We start from the raw sequence: 13739 nt of genomic DNA, 5'->3' as shown, positions 1-13739 counted from the left end.
TATTGCTCATCGGTGTGGGATCCGTACCAGATCGGGTTGACGGAGGAGATAGAGAAGATCCAAAGATGAGCGGCGCGTTTCGTCACAGGGTTATTTGGTAACCGTGATAGTGTTACGGAGATGTTTAGCAAACTCAAGTGGCAGTCTCTGCGAGAGAGGCGCTCTGCATCGCGGTGTAGCTTGCTCGCCAGATTTCGGGAGGGTGCGTTTCTGGATGAGGTAACGAATATATTGCTTCCCCCTACTTACACCTCCCGAGGAGATCACGAATCTAAAATTAGAGAGATTCGAGCGCTCAAGGAGGCTTTCAGACAGTCGTTCTTCCCGCGAACCATACGCGACTGGAACATAAAAGGGAGGTAATGACAGTGGCACGTAAAGTGCCCTCCGCCACACACCGTTGGGTGGCTTGCGGAGTGTAAATGTAGATGTAGATGTAAATCTGATGTTACCGGGCTATGGCAGCACCCAAGAGAGTGCCACTATTAACAGCACGACGTCGCCTGTGGCGCCTCTCCTGGGCTCGTGACAGTATTGCTTGGACCCTAGAGGACTGAAAAACAATGGCCTGGTCAATTGAGCCCTAATTTCAGTTGGTAAGAACTGATGGTATTGTTAGACCATGGCCCAGATCACACGAAGCCATAAGGCACTTTAAAAGTTGTTGTTGACTTCATACTTGAGTTGACTGTGTTTACATGACATAGACTGGGTGGTCTCGTCATATTGAAGCGACATCTGCTTGGAAATGGTTATGTCGGTCTCATCGCATTAGGGAAGAATGGGGAAGGAAGTCGGCCGTGCCCTTTCAAAGGAACCATCCTGGCATTTGTTTGGAGCGATTTAGGGAAATAACGGAAAACCTAAATCAGGATGGCCGGACGCGTGATTGAACCGTCGTCCTCCCGAATCCGAGTCCAGTGTCTAACCACTGCGCCACCTCCCTCGGTAAGAACATTCTGGACAGTTCAAATGAATGGTCTGACCACCCAGATCACCCAACATAAAAGCAATCGAATATTTATGGCTCATACTAGAGAAGCCATCTCGTGCACAAAATCCCGCACCGGTAATACTTCTGCAATTACGAAGGATTATGGAGGCAACATGGTTCAGTGTTTATACAGGGAACTTCCATCGACTTTTTGAACCCATGCCAGGTCGAGTTGTAGCATTACACTAGGAAGAAGGAGGTCCGACACTATATTATTAAGTTAATTCATCTTGCTTTCTAGTATAATTAATTTACCCTTGTTTTTAAATTGATTAATTTCGTCCCTGTTCCAATGAACGAAATTTATCGTTTATCAATGTATCTTCTTTTGAGTCTAATTTTTAGCAGTCGATTTTTCCGACCGGAGCAGTGAGGATTGAATTTTCAATGTGTAGCGAATAACTATCCCATTATCTGTTACTACAAAAATCTAATTTTTGTGGAGCTGCCGAATTAGAGGTCTCCTTTTTTTTCTTATGGAAATCCAGAGATTGAAAATTTAGTTAGTATAGATCTAGCTATTAAACAAACAACAAAAAATACAAATTTAATCCTTATCTCGTAAATTCGATTACCATTGTGCTCTTTTACTGCTTCTTCTTTTGGAAATTCATCTTTGCAATGTTTATCGATATCTATTTCACTTTCTGTGTAAGAATTGAAATCGTTTTTTCCAAATAACACTTATTAATTATCTTAAGTACCTTTTAATATATTCTCTCTAATGTGTTTATTTAACACATGCATCTTTTGGTTTATATTAAACTGTAATTTTTACACAACTATTTTTAAGTGAAATTAAATTCAAACATTCGACTTGGTATTCTTTATCTAATAGACTATTTAATTATTGTCTCTTATCTTGGTAATTCATTTTACTCTTGTAGAATAGGTCTGATATTTTAGTATTTCGTTCTTCCTCCATTTATTACTACAAATTTTTAAAAACATTTTATAAAACTCTGATTTATGGTAAGGAAATCTGTATTATTGTAGGTACCTAACTATTTAGATAACTAAAATTCCTCATGAATTTTCGTTTGTATTCCCAGCAGTAAATATTTAGTGTGTGGGGTGCCACTTTCTGGAAAATTAAAACCATATAAATTTGTCATTAAAATAAATAGTAAAATTTATTATTCCTAAAAATGGTGCACCTTGGGAAATAGATGTATTTATATAACTAAGAAGACTATGATAAAAGAATGGTTTCTGTGATTGTTTATTTACTTGGAATATAATGTTTACCATATTTATTGTGCAGAATTTGGAAATTTAATTTGTCCTTGTTTATATTTTTGGAGATTATTATATTTGTAAATATATAGCAAGTTTGCTTGGACTTAATTACTGATATCCACAATTAATCTTACAATTATAAACAAAATTACAAAATTATATAATTATTCTAGAGAAATTCGAAATAATTAAAATAGACACAATTCGACACATATGTATAGAAAATTACCTTTACTTTCCTTAATGTTGTAATGTCCAAATCAATTGGACTCAGTAATGTCCACCATTAAAATTAGATTTTTTAAAAACTGAATAACATAAATATTCCAGATAAATTTGTAAACAGTTAAATAGATAAGTTTACATTGACATGGTAAATCGCAACCTCTAAATAACTCTAGATAACATAAAAATATAATACAATTTAGGTGAAGGATATTTCCACACCTCTAATATGTACATAAAAAGTATGCAGTACACACTTATATTCCTTGATGTTTACTCAATGACATATTATTTTTGTCAATCTTAACATTAACCTAGTAATTTAGATACATTTTTCCATCCTGTATTTCTTTTTCTAACCAATTATTAGATACATAAGAGCTTTCTATATTTCTGAATTTAAAAATATATCATTTCCACTGTGTTTTAAGATGGTAATGTTGAAAATAATTGACTCTAATCATTCTTCTAGATCTCCTAGTCATTTACAGTTCCTTACTTTTATTTCCCCTATTATTTGAACCATTTTTATATTTTTGATTGTTTCTCTATTTCTCTTATTTGTACAATAAATTGTTTTTGTTTTCGAAAATTGGATCTACTTTAAAGTAAGTTAGTCTGGGTTAAGAACTTCCATTATAAGTTGAAATACTATCTGGTTTTATTTCCATAAGTGGTTCTTCCTGGGAATGTTGAAATATTTCTAATTCATACCTAGAATTATTATATAGAATGAAAACAAATTTTTCATTTTTTAAGATTATTGCAAATTTTTCTTAAGTACTATAAATTTATTTTTATCGGTATCTTTAACAATATACACAAATTTTTTACCATCTTGTACATCCAGTACACCTACATATGCTGACTTCTTTTTATCATTTAGCACAAAATCAAAAATTTTATAAGCTCTACTTGTTGGAAAAGCTATCCATTGTGAATTAAATTAATTTTTTATTTCTTCTTCCATTTCTCTTATTTTTCATTTCTTCTCCAAAATATATTTGTACTCTTCGTTTAAAGTTTTCGTTTCATCCAAACTTTCTAGTTTCCTTTGCTTTATAGGTATATTTTCTAATTCTTGCTCTCACTTTTTAGTGGATACTAAATACCCTACATTAATCAGCTTAAACCCTATTAATAGGATAAGGGAAGACTTTGCAGGAAATATTTATTCTTTTCTGAGATACAAATTGAATGATATTGTTTGATTTTATTAATCCTAATTCATCAGTATTTGTATTTTTTGTCATAGAAGAAATCAAGCTATGAGATTTTAAAAAATATTGTTCTCCAGCTTTAATAAAACAGTTTTCAATTACAGAAATTATATTATTTTTCGCTTCAAAAATTTCTATACCGTTAAAACTATTTACAGACAAAACTAATGTAACTAATTGTTCTCTTTTCACTTTATTTTCTGTTCCAATTGTTTTGTATTCCTGTTAATTTTTTAGTATTTTTATTACTGCGAGATACACATTGTAGAAGGTCATTAAAACAATACAACAACTATTTTGTAAGGAATCTCCCACACTTTAGCTACTGGAACAGAATAAAAAGGAACTTTCTAGAAACATTTGCTGTTGTTACTTATTGTTCCTAAACAATGTGTTAGTGAATCAAATTCTAGATCATTTTAGAAATCAGGATTATTATCATTATAAATTGTTGCCTCTAACCTTTTAATTACATTTTCCTTAGTTAATGAGGAACAAAACGTACCTCTTAATCTTCTGTCTGGACAATTTAAAAAATCTACAATGTGGTTACCAGTTTATTGCATATTTTTACTCTAAAAGTATAATTAATCCAAGTTAAACAGTCTTTTACAACAAAATTATCGTTGTCTATTTGATTTTTTATATACTTCTCATACACAAAAATAAAAATTATTCATAAAATATTTGCTCCCTTCTTCTTTGTCAAACGTACCTCCAAAGTCTGCTGCAGTGTTGCCACATCTCCCGCAGCATACACCTCGCCTGGACAATGGTACACTAGACTGCCCTCCTTCAGGCAGACCATGCAATCTCCTAGTACCCGGCTGCTATTCCATCCCACCCTTGTGTTGTGTCCCCAGAGGCAGAATATAGCCTGAACAAGTACATAGAAACAAAGTAGAGGTTTACACAGAATATTTACAGCATCGCTGCCAGACTGGCCACTATAAGCATAGATAGCCACAGGTCCAACCCGACTCTCGACTGACCTGGCACCCCCTCTCCCCCCCCCCCCCCCCAAACTTGCGAGAGACACAAACTATGGCACTGTGTAAATTCCAATACATCAACCACTTACATATCGCCACTCCCGGCTATGGCCTGCTCCCTTGCCCCATGCATAGCAATAACTTACAGCAGCACTGCAGTTCCCTGAATCGCTGTTGCTCCACTCCAAACAAATCGTAGTTGCAATATGCTGCTGCAGCTCAGAGCCACATTTGCTCTGTCTGGCCTACTGGCAGTGGCCCCAGACTTCATTGTCGAACCATCACTCTACTGAATTTTTAACAGAATTCCATTTTCCTACGACTAAGAGTAATACTATTGCACCATTAGGGTTCAAAAAAATCTTAGATGGTCAAGATGAAAAGAATTAGAAAAAAATTGTTCAAGGAATAGAACAGTTTTTATTTATTTACTTATGTTCACCTTTCATCTGAACTTGAAAGGCACTAAAATTTTAACACAAATTATTCTGTGAGAGAATGAATTTTTTTTGTTATGTGCACATTTAAAAAAAAATATTTTCTTATGTTCACTTTTTGTATGAAAATATAATTATTTTAAAATAGTTGAACACAGTAAGAAGAAATACTCGTTATTTATTAATTTTCTAAGTAATTTATACTAAATTGGCGTTTCTAGACGACAATAAGTGGATTTTGACCTAAAATTGGGAGTTTGTAGGATCTTTATGTACGTTTTAGATAACTTGGGCTAGTCCAAGTGTGAGCCAGGACTGAATCAAGTGAGCCAGAACCTGCATATATATCCTATTTATACACATGATGACAGGGAACGTACTCCACCTATTTGGAAATCCCAAACACTTCCACTGGATTGTCTCAGGCTACAGCGTCATTCATCGCTTCCAACGAGTTGGTGTCAGCCACCCACCGTTCAGTGTTGTCGCTCTTTACATCACCTTAAGCGTCGCTTGGCACTGGCTACAAAAATGTGCGGCATATGAGGAGCTGCTGTTGACACTTCATGATTATTCTTCTGCTGCTGCCTGACTGAGCACGACTGAGGTCCCAGAACTGCTGCGCCTCCCCTATATCCCCTCCAATGATGTCACCAGATATGGTCGTCCGACTGGCTCAAATCTAACACGTGACTGGATTGAGGGCTCTTATTGGTTTCTACCAATTTCCCTCACCATCTTGGATTACATCACGGTATGCACATCAGTGCTCTCTGGTGGTGGTACTGTGTAGACCCGGACCTCATGGTGAACACACTGTTTCCCGACATCTTGGATAACAGTACTTGCCTCATCAGCTGATGCCATGGCTGCCATCTTGGATTATGTCACAGACTAGACGACAGCACCCTCCGGTGGCAGTAATGTGTACTAGGTCAGTTGGAGTTCCGACCTTGTGGTGAACACAATGGATGGCTGTGCTACATCAAATTGTTTAAATAAACATTCCATGCAAAATAATAATGATTTATATCCAGCAGAAGCTGAGTCTACCCCCACCAATCCCTAGGAAGAGGTAGCGGCTGGGTGACTTAGGTTAGGAGAGGTAGCCCAAGTGCCTTTTCGTTCCTGCCATTTTCTTAGGTTAGTAGAGATAACCCAAGTGACCTCCCTTTACTGCCAAAATTCAAACTTCACGCCAATCTGTAGGAAGAGGTGGCGGTCGGATTACTTGGGTTAATGGAGGTAGCCCAACTGCCCTTCATTTCCCATCATTTTTCTTACGTTAGTAGAGTGTACATTATCCTGATGTAATTGGAACTTCCCTCCATTTTCTGGGGGAGGGGTTTAAGGTTAATGGAAGTGGCCCAATTGACCTATCTTCCACCAAAATTCAATCTTCCCACCAAAAGCCGCCATCTTGGATAATGGTACTTTGTGCTGATTCCCCTTTGTCCCAATACTCGTATTTACAGGAGGTCTCCTTGGTTTTGATTTAGCTCTATTGTTCTTCCACGGTTTCACTGCACAGTCATGTTACCAACAAAAGATGTGAGTTGAAATGTCAATGACCGATTTGTTACTCAACTGGCATCCTCTGACTAGTCCCTTAAATCTCCCTACCTCCTCTTACCTTGTAGGGTTCATATCTTGTGACCTCTAATGGTCAATTCCGCATGACGTGGGGATGTTCGGATACTTTTGATAAGACAGAGAGTGTAGAAATGTCAAAACAGCCTTGGATGAAGTTAAAAGCGACCTAAAAAGTGAAATAAGCATTCTACTGTTAAGCACAGTAAGGAGAAAGGATAGGTGAAAATAATACGATGAAAGATATTATAAGTGAAAGTACTTGTCCCAAGACGCTACAGAACAAGAAATGAGAGTTAATATGCGAGATACAGGGCATCCAGCACTTCAGAGTTTCAAAGAGATTTGGAAGACACATGATCAAATAAAACAAATGATAGATAATATTTCTACGAAATTTTTCAAATCATTGGTGAATATGGCAACCAAACAACTATTCTAGCTGTTGAATATAAGCAATGACACTGGATACACACCATAAGAGTTTTGGAAAAATGTTATGCCGGCTGCGGTGGCCGAGTGGTTCTAGGCCCTACAGTCTGTAATCGCGCGACAGCTACGGTTCGAATCCTGCCTCGGGCATGGATGTGTGTGACGTCCTTAGGTTAGTTAGGTGTAAGTAGTTCTAAGTTCTAGGGGACTGATGACCATAGAAGTTAAGTCCCATAGTGCTCAGAGCCATTTGAACCATTGTTTTGGAAAAAGGTTGTCCATACAATTCTGGGTATAGCAAGAGCAGATAAGCGCGAGAAGCATCGCGTTATTGCTTAGAGGAATCTAAGTTTCTGACAAGTGAAACCTATGGAAGAATGAAAAAGAAAAGGTAGTTTGGTGTTACGCTAAAAATGGAAGGAACACATCAGAAAAATCAAGACACTTTTATAGGCTTGAAAATCTAGTAAAACTGATCGACAATGTAAACTGATGCAAGGTAGGAAAATGGAAGGAAGGCTTACAAAAAGTCAAGATACGTTTATAGGACTGTCGACCTGGAAAAGCGGTCATCAATGAAACATGGTGCAAGGTGTTCGAAATACTGAGAAAAATAGGAGTACGCTATAGAGAAAGAGGGCAATATAGTATGTAAAAGAACCAAGAGAGAACAATAAGAGTTTAAGACTAAGAACGAAGTTCTCAGATAACAAAGGGTATCAGAAAGGGATGAAAGTCTTTCGCTCCTACTGACCAGTCCATACATAGAAGAAATGATGATGGAAATTAAACAAAATTTCAAGAGTGCGCCTAAAATTCAGGGTGACAGGGCATGAATGATAGGATTTGCAGATTATATTACTACACACAGCGAATGAGAAGAATTACAGAATGGCTGAATAGAATCAATGGCCTAATGAATATAGATCATGAACTGAGAGTAAAGTGAAGAATGTCTAAAGTAATGAGTGGTAGAATTCATAAGATTAACTATAAACTCTTCATCAGTTTTGGTGACCAGAAAGTTTAGGAATCCTGTTGCCTTAGAAGCAAAATTACACTTGACGGACGAAGCAAGGAGGCCAAAAGGAGACTGGCGCGGGAGAGTAGGGCATTCCTTGCCAAAGAGAAGTCCACTGATATCTAAGTATGCCTGTGTTTGATAGAGAAATTGCTGAGAATTTGTGTTTGTGGTAGAGAATTGTATGTTAATAAATCTTGGATTGCAGGAAAACCGGCACAGTGGTGCCACAGAAGAGTAATGGAAATTAGGTGGAGTTATAAGGTAAGGAATGAATTGATTCTCCAAAGAGTCGGCGAAGAATGAAACATGAGGAAACCTTGACTAGAGTAAGGGACAGGATATAGAACATGTGTCACGACCTCAGAGAATCCCGCCATAGTACTAGAGGAAGGTGTCGAAGGTAAAAATTGTATGGAAAGACACAGCTTGGAATACATGCAGCAAATAATTGTGAACGTGAGATTCAAGGCTAAGAGAGGAATTCGCGTCGGGCCGCAGCAAACCAGTATGAAGAATAATTTCCTTAAGCAAAATATGGACAACGAAACTGGTCGCTATCGTTCACTAATTTCTGATCGCATCCGCTACTCTACGAGTATGAGTCGATTACTTAGATACGTGCAGGCTAACAATTCCTTTCTTTCTGAAATAGGTTCCAAGTCAGAACTTTTGACTAAATAATGTGAAAAACCGCAAGCCAAAAATTCTCTCTCAATGAAAGACATGTTGAATATAATTTTTTGGGTCTAGCTTTAGGTAAACATTTCAAAAACGAAACTGCAAATATCTGCTGAAACACCAGAAAAAATGCGCCAGACATCACATAACAGAGATACCCGATGCAACTCTTAGAATTTTCTTTGGTACACTTTTTATTCTTATCAGTGTATCACTAATCATCAAATACTGACTGCAATTTGTGCTCCCAATATTAATTTTAAACTGCCCTGTGTTTCACAGTTTATTATATTACCGTAATGTTGATCTCGTAAAATCAAAATTCGTTAAATATAGGCGAAAAACTGAGTATCTCTTGTATCACACATTGACAAAAAAAAATCGGTACACCAAATAATAATTAGTGTAGAGGAATGAGCTTACGGGAAAACAGAATACATTTGTCTAGGAAACATTTTTAAGTGCTTAGCACTGGAAGACCAAAGGAGGATTTAAGCGCGAGATAAGATGCTTCAAATGTGAAATGCTAGTAACGTACATTAATAACCTGTGTAGCGTTCAGAATGTTGAATGAAAGTATGCAAACGTGTATGCATTGTGCATTACAAATGCCGGATGTGAATATTTGGGATGGAGCTACATGCCTTCTCCACTTGGTCAATACAAGGACTGCAGTTGTGAAATTTGTTGTCTGATGATGTACCACATGTTTTCAATTGAGGAGATATCCGGTGATCGAGCAGGCCGTTCCGTAGCTCGTTGTGTAGCGGCTAGCGTTGCTATCCCTGGATCAAGAGGTCCAGGGTTCGATTCCCTGACGCGTTTGGAATATTCTCTGCCCGGGGATTGGTTGTTCGTGTTGTCCTCATCATTTCATCATCATTCATGAAAGGGTCTCGACTGGACTGTGTGCAGACTGGGAATTTGTACGGGCGTTGATGACCGCGTAATTGAGCGCCCCACATACCAAACATCATCTTCATCATCATCGAGCAGGCCAAGGCTACATGTCGGCACTCCATAGAGCATGTCGGATTGCAGTAGAAGCATGTAGGCGATCATTCTCCTAGTGGAAAACAGCTGGAATGCTGTTCATGAATGGCAGCACAACAGACCTAAACACCAAATGGACGTACGAGTTTGCAGTCAGAGAGTGTGATATCATCACGAGAGCGCTCCTTCTGTCATATGTTGTGGCACCCCACACCATAACCCCAGGTGTAGGTCCCTTGTGTCTAGCAAGCAGAGAGGTTGGTTGCAGGCCCTGGAGTGGTCTCTTTCTGACCAACACTAGGCCATCACTGGCACCGAGGCTGTTCCAACTTTCATCAGAAAACGCAAGAGATTTCCTCTCTGCCACAATGAGCTCTTGATGCTACTGGAGTCGCAAATGGCAGAGTTTTGGGATCAGTGGAATGCATGCATTAGAGCCATATTGTCTAACACGATTATCTTCCCTCTCGGTAGTGCTGCGTGTCCGTCCGGAGTCCAGTCTTCTTGTGACCGAACATTCTCTTGACACTCGCATCCGGCAGTCACATACAATGCCTACATTCCTGCCGATTCTTTCTGCAGTATCGCAGAATGGACATCCTGCTTCTCGTAGTTCTATTATAAGACTCCATTCATACTCAGTGAGGTGTTGATAATGGCGTCTTTGTCGACTTAAATGCGTTCTTGACTGACAGCAGCTCACTCCATCCAGTCTCAAAGATAACCATAGCTCTCCAACTTCATAGCGTTTATTTAAAGCAAACCTGATTTGCGTCCTCATAGTGGCGTTACTAGCATCACTATTAAGCGACAGGAGGGAAATTTGAATACATATCGTCTTTCAGATATAGAAACAGGCCTACTGACCTTCGTTTACGTAGCACAACCCCTTCTTGGTGTTGCGATTGTTTTACCGTCAGTGTAGTTTCAGATGCTCTACACAAGTGAATATCTCAGACCTTGCTATTCCATTGTTATGGTTCCTCATCGGAAATAATTTTCAGAACATTTTAAACGAAATAATTTGTTTCTCAAAGTGATAGTTGCTTGTCTGTGACAATGTCTAAGTCTAAAGTAATTTAGGTATGAAGCTATAAATATTACCACGATAGCTTAAAGTTCCATAATTAATTACTGGTAGGTAAGTAGGCACCACAGTTTGAAAACGTGCCAACAAACTAGAAATTTATTTTGTACCTTTATTTTTGTGAGATGGTAATTAGAAGTTTTAAGCACAAGATAGTTTTTCAAGCGTCTAAATATCTATGACGTCATAACTCCTGATCCATGCGTGGTAAAAAGAAACAGTTTTGCCAGTATATTCAGTCTTAGTTGTGTATACTTTCTACCAACTGTGCTGCGAATGCATTCGCTAACAAAGATGTAATAAATTAAAACGTCAAACTTGGTGGTGGTGTTTCACTACATGGACAGGAAAATGTAATAAGCGATAAACTCTGTTCTTATGATCAATTTGTGCAAAGGTTTGAAATTATGTGTAAAATTTGTTAGAAGTCGTTAAGTGCACTCATTCTCAAATACTGGATGCCTGAAGTCCTTGTATTTCGACGCCATCGGTTAGGCTGCCTCTAGGAAAACAAAAAGTATCTAACAGTAATTTATTGTTATTGTATTAAATTATACCTCTGAATGAGTAGATTGTGAAAGCATTTTAAACTTTTAAATTCGGTTAGTAATTACGTGAAGTATTCACAGCAACATTTTTATTGCCCCTGGAAGCTGTTAGATAAGCAGCCTGAAACTGGTAATCGGTTTCGGGTTCCAGGATAGTAGCTTAGCTGTTAGTAATACAGTTGGTGTTATCTTACGTGGTTGGAATAGGCAAGTCGCCGTGATCTGACTTGCCATTCTCCGCGATCTCTTTAATCCGATAAGGTCGGTATCTCCTGTCGTTATACGGGCTAAATACAAGACAGAGGAAGTTAAATGTATCCCAGTTTAGATTTCATATGTCACTAGTTTCTAGGCATGTCTTATTAGTTACTGGTAACGGAGTAGCCATTCTTCCAGTGAACCCCCTAGAATAAAGCTCCGTGACCTGCCACTTACCGTGATTTAGACCAATGTCCTTAACATCGGTTTACTGTAGAATCTTTGAACATATTCTCAGTCAGAGTATAATAAATTTTGTGGAGGCCGGGAAGCTTATGTCCACGAATCAGCATGGTCTTAAAAAGCATCTCCCGTGTGAAACTCAGCTTCCACTTTTCTCACATGTTATACTGCGAGCTATGAATGAACGGAACAGATAGATTCAGTAGTTTTATATTTGCAGAAAGCGTTTGATACGGTGCCCCACTGTAGGCTGTTAAAGAAGATACGAGCATAGGGAATAAGTTCACAGATACGTGAGTGGCTCCAAGACTTTTCAGGTTATGGAACCCAGTATTTTATTCTCGTCAGGTGGAGATAAGGGTTCATCAGGAGTGACCCAGAGATGTGTAATAGGACCGTTTTTATACTCTATATACATAAATGGTTTGGCGGACAGGGTGGGCAGCAATCTGTGATAGTTTGCCGATAATGCTGTAGTGTGCGGTAAGGTGTCGAAGAGACTGACTGTAGCAGGATACAAGATGAGTTCGACAAAAATTTTAGTTGGTGTGATGAATGGCAGATAGCTCTAAATGTGAGAAAATGTAAGATAATTCGGATGAATAGGAAAAGCAAACCCGTAATGTTCGGATACAGCAATAGCAGCATCTCGCTAGAAACAGTCGCGTCATTTAAATATCTGGGTTTAGTGTGGCAGAGCGATATGAAATGAAACGAGTACGTGAGGACTGTGGTAGGAAACGTGAATGGTGGACTTTTGTGTATTGGGAGAATTCTAGGACAGTGTGGTTCACCTTTGAAGGAGACCGCATATATGACGCTAGAGCGGTCTACTCATGAGTTTACGGAGATGCTTCGGGAACTCAAATGCAGTCCCTGGAGGGAAGGCGGAATTCCTTTAGAGGAAAACTTTCGAGAAAACTTAGAGACCTGTCATATGAAGCTGTCTCGGGAAGTATTTTTTGTCTCCAACAAACATTGCACGTAAATACGACAAAGATAAGATACGAGACATTAGGGATCATACGGGGGGACATAGACAGTTGTTTTTGTCTCGGTCTGTTTGCCAGTGGAAGAGGGAAGGAAATCACTTATAGCGGTACGTGCCGTAAGGTGGATTCCGAAGTATCTACACTACTGACCATTAAAATTGCTACGCCACGAAGATGACGTGCTACAGAATGAAAATTTAACCGACAGGAAGAAGATGCTGTGATATACAAATGATTAGATTTTCAGAGCATTCACACAACGTTGGTGCCGGTGGCGACACATAAAACGTGCTGACATGAGAAAAGTTTCCAACCGATTTCTCACACACAAACAGTAGTTGACCGGCGTTGCCTCGAAAAACGTTGTAGTGATGGCTCGTGTAAGGAGAAATGCGTACCATCACGTTTCCGACTTTCATAAGGGTCGGATTGTAGCCTATAGCGATTGCGGTTTTTCGTATCGCGACATTGCTGTTCGCGTTGGTCGAGATCCAATCACTGTTAGCGGGATATGGAATCGGTCGGTACAGGAGGGCAATACGGAACGCCGTGCTGGATTTCAACGTCCTCGTATCACTAGCAGTCGAGATGAAAGGCATCTTATTCGCATGACTGTAACGGATCGTGCAGCCACGTCTCCTTCCCTGAGTCTACAGTTGAGGACGTTTGCAAGACAACAACCATCTGCACGAACAGTTCGACGACGTTTGCAGCAGCATGTACTATCAGCTCGGAGACCATGGCAGCGGTTACCCTTGACGCTGCATCACAGACAGGAGCGCCTGCGATGGTGTACTCAACGACGAACCTGGGTGCACGAATGGCAAAACGTCATTTTTCCGGATGA

Source organism: Schistocerca gregaria, chromosome 3, assembly GCF_023897955.1.
Source record: "Schistocerca gregaria isolate iqSchGreg1 chromosome 3, iqSchGreg1.2, whole genome shotgun sequence".
In the NCBI taxonomy this organism is placed as follows: domain Eukaryota; kingdom Metazoa; phylum Arthropoda; class Insecta; order Orthoptera; family Acrididae; genus Schistocerca; species Schistocerca gregaria.
The sequence above is the reverse complement of the archived record's forward strand: the minus strand, read 5'-3'. Positions refer to the sequence as shown.